Source organism: Mobula birostris, chromosome 21, assembly GCF_030028105.1.
Source record: "Mobula birostris isolate sMobBir1 chromosome 21, sMobBir1.hap1, whole genome shotgun sequence".
In the NCBI taxonomy this organism is placed as follows: Eukaryota; Metazoa; Chordata; class Chondrichthyes; order Myliobatiformes; family Myliobatidae; genus Mobula; species Mobula birostris.
Window position 1 is genome coordinate 34,349,409 of NC_092390.1, and position 10,830 is coordinate 34,360,238.

The following is a 10,830-nucleotide window of genomic DNA, read 5'->3' on the forward strand; positions in this document are numbered from 1 at the left end:
AAGAACTGACCAACAAGTGGGACAGATATCTCACTGTCTGGGACATCTTTCAGCTCGAGTGTGTCCATAGCTAATTACTTCATCTTCTGTTACTATACCATGATGGCCCTAATTTTAAACCCCAGCATCATTTAGATAGGCTGGGTCACAAATTGCAATGAACTCCTTGGGCATTGGTTTTGGAGCATTTGGAACAGACCATCACCTGTTCTCAGTCAGGCAATCATTATTATTAAGTGGTGCTTGAAAATACCTGGCATTATGGGGGACCAACGGCCAGCATCACATTCCCTGGAAGTATCTCACACAGCTCTGTAATGCAGAAATAAAGCTAGAAAATACTGCAAACACTCAGTAGGTCAGTCACCATCTGTGGAAAGACAAGGAGAGTTAATGCTTCAAGTCTGAGACCCTTCATGAGCTCCCTGATAACTCCGTGTGAATTACTGATCCAAACTGATTTTGCTCTTTCTCAGTTTACTCTTTTCTGTTCCTGTGCACACACTGGGCATTTAATTCCCTTATCCTTACTCTCCTGTCTCAGTTGTCCATTGTCTTTCCACAGACAGATTTATTTGCGGTAAAAGCCTTTGACCTCTCTGTCTGTATATACAATGTCGTCAACATTATGAGCTCTCGTCATAAATAGGCATATTTTCAGATTTGGCCTTTATCAGGCATTTGATTGTTCTGGTCCATCTCACACATCTGGAGGTTATCCCATTCCCTGTATACCCATTGCTACACAGACCATTCATTCAGTTGGATAGGGTGTTTTGACATGGAGCTTTGCTTCCTCCATGTCATAACATTTTCAGACAAAGAGTATTTTATCTGATGGTGGAGCTTCAATTGCCTTGTGAGTCCATTAGTTCCCCTGAGGAGAGTTTAGCAAACTGTCAGCCTCATCACAAGTTGTCACTGGGAGGAGAAGATGGCGGCGCAACGCAGCGTGCACGGCCGTTCCAAATGAATATCGTATGTGTTAACTAGGGGGCTGTGCACAATCCAGATTTGATGGAGACAGCTGTGAGAAGCACGGAGGAACACCTGGAGAAACTTCTGAAATGCCTGCTTCGCTGCCGCTGCTACTGTGCGATCGAGAATCTCCGGAGGGGAAGGCCACAAATCCTCGGCTTTGCCTATTGCACGTTGCCGGGGCCGGGGACAAAGCGCTTGGCAGAGATGGTGCTCGGTGCTCGGTGTCGGAGAGCTGGCCGGAGGCTCGGAGTTTTTGAATGGGCTCGGAGTCGGACTGTGGTCGGATACTTCCAGTATGCTGCATCGGCAAGTTTGCAGCGTTGGAGGTTTACCGTCTGCATGAGATGATGAGACTTTCGAGAGACCTTGAGACTTTTACCATGCCACGGTCTGTTCTTATCAAATTACAGTATTGTTTAGCACTGTTGTAATTATGTGTTATAATTATGTGGTTTTTGTTAGTTTATAAGTTGGTTTGTCATGTGTTTCTGTGATATCACTCTGGAAAAACATTGTATCATTTCTTAATGCGTGCATTACTAAATGACAATAAAAGAGGACTGCATGTCCTCATAATGTAATTTAACCTAAATGCGAAAGTCATGTATTTATTCTGATAAATCAAAGAATACCATGTGGAAACACATAATCACCTTTTTGCTTCGTTTTCCCAGCTTCTGAATCAGAAATTGCCTGGTCCTGAACTGGGAAAGATACCTTCCCTGAAATGCCAGTGTATGCGACTTCGTCTCAGAGTCCAAAGCCCGTTCAGAGTAATGTGCACAAAATGTTGGAAGAACTCAGCAGCTCGGACATGACCAGAAGAGGAATATTTTGAGAAGTCTCAGCCCAAAAATTTGATTGTTTATTCCCTTCCTTAGATGCTGCCTGACCTGCTGAGTTCCTCTAGCACTTTGAGAGTGCGATTCTGGATTTCTGGCATCTGCACAATGTCATGTGTCATGAAAGCACGTTCTTTATCTGAACACTTCTGTCAAAACAACTGACGCTCAGGTGACAACAATTTAGTTGTTGGAGGTGATACGCACAGAATGCTGGGGGATCTCTGCTGATGAGGCAGCCTCGATGGAAGAGGTGCAACATTCAACGTTTTAGGCTGAAACACTTCATCAGGAATCCTGATGTAAACGGGAAGGGAACTAATTCAGGAAGGGATACTGCAAATCAAAATAATGCACACAAGTTACTGGAGGACCTCAGCAGGTCAGGCAGTATCTATGGAAGAGAGTAAACAGTCAATGCTTCGGGCTGAGACCCTTCACTGAGACTCCTGCTAAAGGGTTTCGGCCCAAAACACCGCCTTTTTTACTCTCTTTCATCGAAGGCTGCCTCATCTGCAGAGATCCCCAAGCATTCCATGTGTATCAGCTCCAACAACTAAATTGCTGTCCCGTAAGGCCAGTTGTTTTGACAACAAGTGTTTAAAAAAGGGATGTGCTTTTGTGACACATGACAATCTGCAGATGCTGGAAATCCAGAAAAACACACACAAGATGCTAGTGGAACTCTGCAGGTCAGGGTAAACAATGAATCATGTCATTTGCAGAAATTCCCTGATAACACAGCAATAGTTGGGTGTATAAAGGGAGGATGGGAGGATGAACACGGGGCCTTGGTGGAGGACTTTGTCAAATGGTACAAGCTGAATCAACTGCAGCTCAACATCAGTAAGACAAAGGAGATGGCGATGGACTTTAAGAAGTCTAAGCCTGCACTGCTCCCTGTGGTGAGCACGTGGATGTTGTGAGGATCTACAGGTACCTGGGAGTGCACCTGGATGAGAGACTTCAGTGGAGCACCAACACAGAGGCTGTGTACAAGAAGGGCCAGAGTTACCTTTACCGCTTTAAGTACCAGTGTCGAGTGATTATTCGTTGAACGGCTGCATAACGGTTAACTTCCGGTTAAGGTTTGCGTTTGTTTTGTTTTATTGTTTATGCGTGTTTAATAAATGTTTGGTTATTTTTATATAGCCTGTCACAATTGATATTCATTGTTGCCGGTTACGTAACAATATGTTCGACTGGTCCGTTGTCACAAGTACAATCTTCCATGCAGTGGTGTTCTGGGATAATGGATTCAACACAGGTGATGCCGACCGGCTCAATAAACTGATTCCAAAGGGTAGCTCTGTTATAGGTGTCAAACTGGACAGACTGGAGGCCATGGTAGAACAAAGGACCTATGAAAAATCGCGGCAATTCTGGACAATGTTTCTCACCCTCTGCATGCCACCTTGGCTGAACAGAGGAACGTGTAACGTATTTAGTAATAGGTGAAGACAACTGTGCTGCTCCAAAGAGCGCTATATGAGGTAGTTCTTACTCTCGGCCATTAGGCTCTATATTGAGTCAATCCATAGCTGGGGAAGTAAAGGTACCCTCCTATTAGACCGTTTGAGGTAACTTTAAAAAATTTTTTTTAACTTCTCTTGTAATATTTGTATATCTATACACTTGTAATGCTACTGTAACAATGCAATTTCCTTTGGCATCAATAACGTATCTATCTAACTATTTATCTGCAGACTTTCCCTCTGTTGGCATTTTGTCAAATGGCATTTTCAGAACCAAGACTGTCTTCCATTTGGCTCATCTCCATCTGATCTGATTAGGGAGGGATGGAAATATTTGGAATTCACCTCTACTCAACTCTGCAGCTCCTCAGTTATTAAGAATTTGCTTAACCTTGTTAATATGATTTTCTAGCAGTTAGGATAGGGAATCCAATGCACATAAAAGGCTTTGATTACTTTGTTTTCTTGCAGCAACACACTAAAGGAATCCTTGCTTGTGAAACTTCGCCAGCTTTAATGTCACTTCACATGGGGTCCACAGAAAGAAAACATTGCCCTGGATGATGTGAAGCTTGGATTACAAGATTCTATAAAACACGGTGTAAAATATCAAATCACATCCTTACAACCACCTTGCTTTTGTAAACCACCTATAAGGCAACAATGAGGAAGCAATTCAAAATTTAAAGGAAGCTGTGAAGATTGTGAGGGATAACCACAAAGGTGAATTTGAAAGAAGAAACATCATCACCTATGGAAACTTTGCCTGGGTGCATTACCACATGGGACAACTGACCGAGGCCCAGTCCTACCTGGACAAGCTGGAAATGATTTGTAAACCGCTCAGTGATAGCCCTCACTATACAGCAATGATACCTGAGGTGTACCGGGAGAAGGGATGGTCATTGTTAACTTTTGGTACTAGTGTTTTCTATGAGGAGGCAAAGGAATGTTTTGAGAAGGCTCTGAAGGAAGATTCTGATAATGTGGAGTGGTCTATGAGGTGTGCAACTGCTTTGCTTCGTCCAGAAACTACTTCTTGTGTTTCAGGGAATCAGGAGCGGAGTCAGCCAGTGAGGTATCTGCGACGGGTGCTGGAGCTTGATCCAGATGACACGGTGGCCATGGTTATGTTGGCCCTAAAGCTGCAAGAGTTCAATGAAGCGGAGATCTGAAACATTAATAGATTCTCCTTCCTCAGATGCAGACTAACTGGCTGAACATTTCCAGGTTTTCAATGCCATAATTATACTTTATACTTTATTGTCGCCAAACAATTGGTACTAGAATGTACAATCATCACAGCGATATTTGATTCTGCACTTCACACTCCCTGGATTACAAATATTAAATATTAAAAATATTAAAATATTTAAAATTAGTAAATATTAAAAAATTAAACTATAAATCATAAATAGAAAATAGAAAAATGGCAAGTAAGGTAGTGCAAAATAACCGAAAGGCAGGTCCGGATATTTGGAGGGTATGGCCCAGATACGGGTCAGGATCCGTTCAGCAGTCTTATCACAGTTGGAAAGAAGCTGTTCCCAAATCTGGCTGTACGAGTCTTCAAGCTCCTGAACCTTCTCCCGGAGGGAAGAGGGACGAAAAGTCTGTTGGCTAGGTGGGCGGGTCCTTGATTATCCTGGCAGCACTGCTCTGACAGCGTGCGGTGTAAAGTGAGTCCACGGACGGAAGATTGCTTTGTGTGATGTGCTGCGCCGTGTTCAAATTACAAAAAAACTTCATCAAAAGGCAGCTTTCATACAGTTAGTAAATCTGCTCTTTATGGGATTGCAGGTCAGATCTGCATCAAGTGATCTGAGATGGAATTCATGATTATGTTTTTTCTCTCTTGCAGCAACACACCGGAAGATTTATTGAAAGAGAAGCTCGATCAGCTGCAATGTCACTTCACATGGAGGCCACAGAAGGAAACTATTGACTTGGAAGATGTGATGCACAGATTGCAAGATTCTATCGATATGAATATGAAGTATAAAGATCAGTCCTACAACCAACTTGCTTGTAAATTGTCTGCAGGGCAGATGTGAGGAAGCAATTCAAAACTTAAAGGAAGCTGAAAACATTCTTAGGGAGAAACACAAAACTGAATTTGAAAGAAGAAGCATCATCACCTGTGGAAACTTTGCCTGGGTGCATTACCACATGGGACAACTGACCGAGGCCCAGTCCTACCTGGACAAGCTGGAGATGATCTGTAAACCGCTCAGTGACGGCCCTCTCTATACAGCAATGATACCAGAGGTGTACGGGGAGAAGGGATGGTCATTGTTGAGTTCTGCTGCTGAATTCTATGAGGAGGCAAAGGAATGTTTTGCAAAGGCTCTGGAAAAAGATCCTGACAACACCGAGTGGATAATGGGATATGGGACTGTACTGTCTCGGCTGGAAGCATTTTCTGGAACCCCAGAGAGTCGTGATGAGAGTCAGTCAGTGAAGTATTTCCGACGAGTACTGGAGCTTGATCCAGATGATGCTGTGGCCATGGTGCTGTTGGCTCTAAAACTGCCTAGGCTAAGGCAAAATGAGGAAGCAAATGAATTAGTTGAACAAGCTTTGCAGAAGACCTCTGATCTTCCATATGTGCTTCGCTATGCTGCAAAATATTATAGACAAAGGGGATCTGTGGAGAAAGCAATTGGGCTCCTGAAACAAGCATTAGAATTAACTCCACACTCTTGTTTCTTACACCACCAACTGGGATTGTGCTACAGAAGTAAGCTGGAATGCCTTCACAATCCTGAATTTCAGCAGAGAGCTGAGTTGATCAATCAATGCAAGTATCACCTTGAAAAGGCTTTTAATCACCGTCAAAGGTCATTTATTAGAGCACAACTGGACTTTGCAGCCATCTGCAGAACAAGTGGGGAGTATCCCAGAGCAGACGAAATTTACAGTAGATTGGTGGAGTTAGTGGACATTCGACCAGAAAATATGCAGAGCATATGTCTGGAAGCTGGGTTATTTCAACTGCACCAGAACAATTCTGAAACAAATGCTGTTCGCCTCTTCCTGAAAGGAGTGAAAATTGAATATAACTCAAGAGAACAGGAAAAATGTCGCATGAATTTGGAGAAGTGGGCAGATCGGAAACTTCGTGTAAATGCACAAGACAGCAAGGTTCTTGGTATCAAAGCATTTCTGTATCAGCTGGATGGGCTCAAGGGTAAAGCAACTGAATACTTTGAGAAGGCCTTGGAGTTTGATCCTGGCAATGAGGAATATGTGAGTGCTCTTTCTCGGTTACGTATCTGAGCACCACTGGGATGTTTAAAAGATGCTTTTCCTTCTGATCTGAGGATAGGTTTGGTGGGGTGTCACTGTACTAGTTATATCCTCTTAGCACCTTCTCTTACTCATTAGTGTTGGATTTGCAAAAATGGTCTTCTGTAATTATACCTAATTATTGTGTTTCTTTTAAACATATTAATTCCTCAAGTACTCTGAGCAAATTGAATCCAGTTGTGCTTCTCTAGACTCTGGAAAGATGCGATTTGGGATATTGCAGCAAGTGGAGTTAAATGAGAAATCAAACATTTTGCAACATCGCTTTGTTTGACCTATTAACCATTGAATGTATCTTACTTTTCACCTGTATATTGATGCATGAGTTTAACTCTGGAATGATTTTTTGAGTGTGATTATACCTTACAGATAATTTTAAAATATCCTGTAAGGGCATGTCTGGTAATTAAGGCTTCAAAGCCGAGGTTGGTCTTGTCTTGACATAATCAAAGGAACGCGAGCAACAAATCCTTGACTGCATGATTCCAACCTGCTGAGTGTGGTGGAGGAGTGTCCGAGAAGGTGAATGACTGGCGAGTGGCAGTGGAGGGGTTTTGGGAATGATTCTTGGAATTCCAAAAAGATAATATTTTTTGTAGTTCTAATTGTTACTTGTTATTTATTCTTATTTTACAAAGCAGCACAGCATATCATAGAGCAGATACAATACAACATATTTACACCACCATCCAATGACAGGAAAACAAATATTGTAAAACTTAGAAACAGAAAGAAGTTCAAATTTAAGTTTAGAACCAAGGACAATGTATCTGCAAAACTTCAAACAAGACTGTGCATGCCAATGGACTCATAATGGAACAAGAAGATGGAAGGGTATCGTGCAAGGATCATGCCTTTGACCTGACCAATGGTGTTGATATAGTGATAGCCAAAAGACGTTCCTGTGATGCACATGGGCTTGGCTGCTGATAAGGAGATAACCCTGTAATTAAACAATGGAAATCAGGTATGGTTATAGCTTCAGTGAGCTATTGTCCCATAAAATTTGCAGGGTTAGGGAAGAATGATAAGGGAGATGCAGAAAGGAGAAAAGAGGGCAGATGACCACCAGCTCGGGATCAATCATCTGAAATTTCAAAGACAGAAGGTGTCATCGCCAATTAATTGGACACTTGTTTCTCAATCCCCACGGTAGCATAGTGGTTAGGAGAATGCTATTACAGCTCGGGCATCGGAGTTCAGGGTTTCATTCTGATGCTGTCTATAAGGAGTTATTCTGTTTCTCCTCGTGAATACATCAGTTTCCTCTGGGTGCTCCGCTTTTCTACTCACATTCCAAAGTCAAACCTGTTAGTAGGTTGATTTGTCATTGTAAGCTGTCCTGATATTAGGCTAGGGTTATATAGGTGGGTTCTGGGTGGTGAGTCTCATTGGGCCAGTAGGGGCTGGTCCATGCTGTATGTCTAAATAAAATAAATAAAATAAAATTACACTTCATTTACTTATACACAAGGTGAAGAGCATGTCTCCTATCACCACACAGATCTGAAGTCTGAACAGAGAAATGTCATTTTTATACAGAATTGACTAGCAGGTACAGATGTTGATCATTCCCAGTGACGAAACATTTTAATTCCCATTCCCATTCCCAATGTGACATCTCAGTCCATGGTCTCCTCTTGAGGCCACCCTCAGGATGGAGGACCAACACCTTACATTCCGTCTGGGCAGCCTCCAACCTGATGGCATGAATATCAATTTCTCCTTCCGGGGAGAAAATAATTCCCACCCCCTTCCCTCTTCTTCTATTCCCCACTCTGGCCTCTTACCTCTTCTCAGCTCTCTATCACTTCCCCCTGGGTCACTTCCTACTCCCCCTTCTCCTCTGGTCCACTCTCCTCTCCTGTTGGGTTCCTTCCACCACAGCCCTTTATCTTTCCTCCCTTCCTGGATTCACTAATCACCTTCTAACTGTTCCCCCTTCCACTCCTCTAACATTTCTTTTCAATCTGGCATCTTCCCCCTTCCTTTCCAGCCCTGAAGAAGGGTCTCAGCCTGAAACACTGTATCTTTATTCTTTTAAGTAGATGCTGCCTGACCTGTTGAGTTCGTCCAACATTTTATGGGTGTTGATTTGTCTTAGTTGTTTATGCTTGAATTTCTTACTTGCAAAATCAATAACCATTCACAATATAGGTGCTTACACTCAATATAAAATACCACCTGACAATTGACAGTGCTTTAAATTTAGTAACGTAATTATTTCTTCATTGGTGTATGCTCCTTGAATACTTCAGATAAATTCTTACTTTATCTCTGTCAGCCAAAATGGCTCCAGTTTGCAGCAGTGAAAATGGAAGCTACATTCATCAGATACCTTTCTTACCTAAGCTGTCTGCACCTATCTACAATTTATCCTTGCCTGGACATTTTGTTGATTTTTGGCTTGCCTCAACTTCCACAAAGGGGCAGACTGTTGTTGGTTTATAAGCAACACACGGACTGATGGGAAAGTACAGAGTGCTCAGCAGTACTTTGATCATTTTCAATATAATGCACACCATGCTCTGCCAGTCACCACTTAGACATGTTATGTTTCATATTCCATGTTTCTGTTTAGCTCCTTATGAAGAAGGCCATTCACCCCATTTAATTAATCCCGACACAAACTCTCCCACCAGAGTTTATTCCCCTCCAACCCTTCTCCCAACATATTCATTCATCTCACTTTGATTCACCTTCCGAAAGTTAAGCTGGAGGCAATTTACAACAACCAAATAAACTATCAGTTGAAGGAAACTGGAGCACCCAACCACAATGCTGCAATGCTAACCCTTAACACTCCTGGCAGGTAGGTAGGTGGTATGGTGATGTGATAGATTTACACAGACCCAAGGGGACTAGGCTCAGTCAATGAGCTGAAGTGGTCGACCTGTCTGAAGAACCACCCAGCATCATGCCTACAGCACTAAAATTGGCAAGGGTTCTGTATTTTGTCCATATTGACATTTTGTCCATAAGAGGCTCAGGCGGCAAGGCCTCATCTCATTGGACCAAACCAATTTTTTTAAAGAGACATGACCAGCAATTGAAAGCACTCAGTGTAACTGTCAGTCTCTTCAATTCAGTGGGACAGTGTAATATCCAAATACTGGTGCCATCTCAGTCAGGGGAAATAAAAAAGAATAAGTTCAAAGTGAGTAAAAATATGATGAAAAGAATAATGGACAACTGCCTAAAATTTGAGTAACACAGAAAATGCTGGATGAACTCTGCAGATGAGGCAGCAGCTATGGAGAAAAGTACAGTCGACGTTCTGGGCCGAGTCTCTTCGGCAGTACCGGATAAAAAAATGAGGAGAAAAATTAAAAGGGAAGAGAGAAACACAAGGTGAGAGGTGAAGCTGGGAAGTGGAGGGGTGAAGTGAAGAGTTGGGAAGTTAATTGGTGAAAGAGATACAGGGCTGGAGATGGGGGAGATTTGATATGTGAGGATAGGAGGCCATAGAAGAATGTAAAGGGGTGAGGAGTACCAGAGGGAGGTGATGGGCAGGGAAAGAGATACGATGAGAGAAGGAAAAGGAGACGAGGATTGTTGACAGAGAGGGTGGTGGGGGGGGGGGGGGTGGTCATGACCAGAGGTTCGAGAAATCAATGTTCATGCCATCAAGTTGGAGGCCACCCAGATGGAATATAAGGTGTTATTCCTCCAACCTGAGTGTGGCCTCATCACGACAGTAGGGGAGGCCATTGGTTGACATATCGGAATGGGAATGGGAATTGGGATTAAAATATATGGGTGCTTGGAGATCCCACTTCTTCTGGTGGTCGGAGCATAGCTGCTTGGCGAAAAGGTCTCTCAAGTGATGTCGGGCCTCAGTGATATAAATGAGGCCACAGTGGGAGCAGTGGACACAGTGTATGACCCCAGCAGACTCACAGATGAAGTGTCACCTCACCTGGAAGGACTGTTTGGGGCTCTGAATGGTAGTGAGGGAGGAGGTGTAGGGGCAGTTGTAGCACTTGTTCCACTTGCAGGGATATGTGCCAGGAGGGAGATCAGTGGGGAGGGAGGATGGACAAGGAGTCAAATAGGGTTCAATCATTGCGGAAAGCAGAAAGTGGGGTTGAGGGAAAGATTTTATTGGTGATGGGATCCCCATAGAGATGGTTGAAGTTCCATAGAATAATCCGCTGGACGAGGAGCCTGGTCGGACAGTGGGTGAGGGCAAGAGGAACCCTGACCCTGGTAAGGTGACAGGA

General features: G+C 43.2%; 1 pseudogene; it reads left to right on the top strand.

Annotated features, from left to right (window-relative positions):
* Positions 1-5,124: 5,124 nt before the first annotated feature.
* LOC140185933 (interferon-induced protein with tetratricopeptide repeats 1-like) lies at positions 5,125-6,577 on the top strand (annotated as a pseudogene).
* Positions 6,578-10,830: the final 4,253 nt, after the last annotated feature.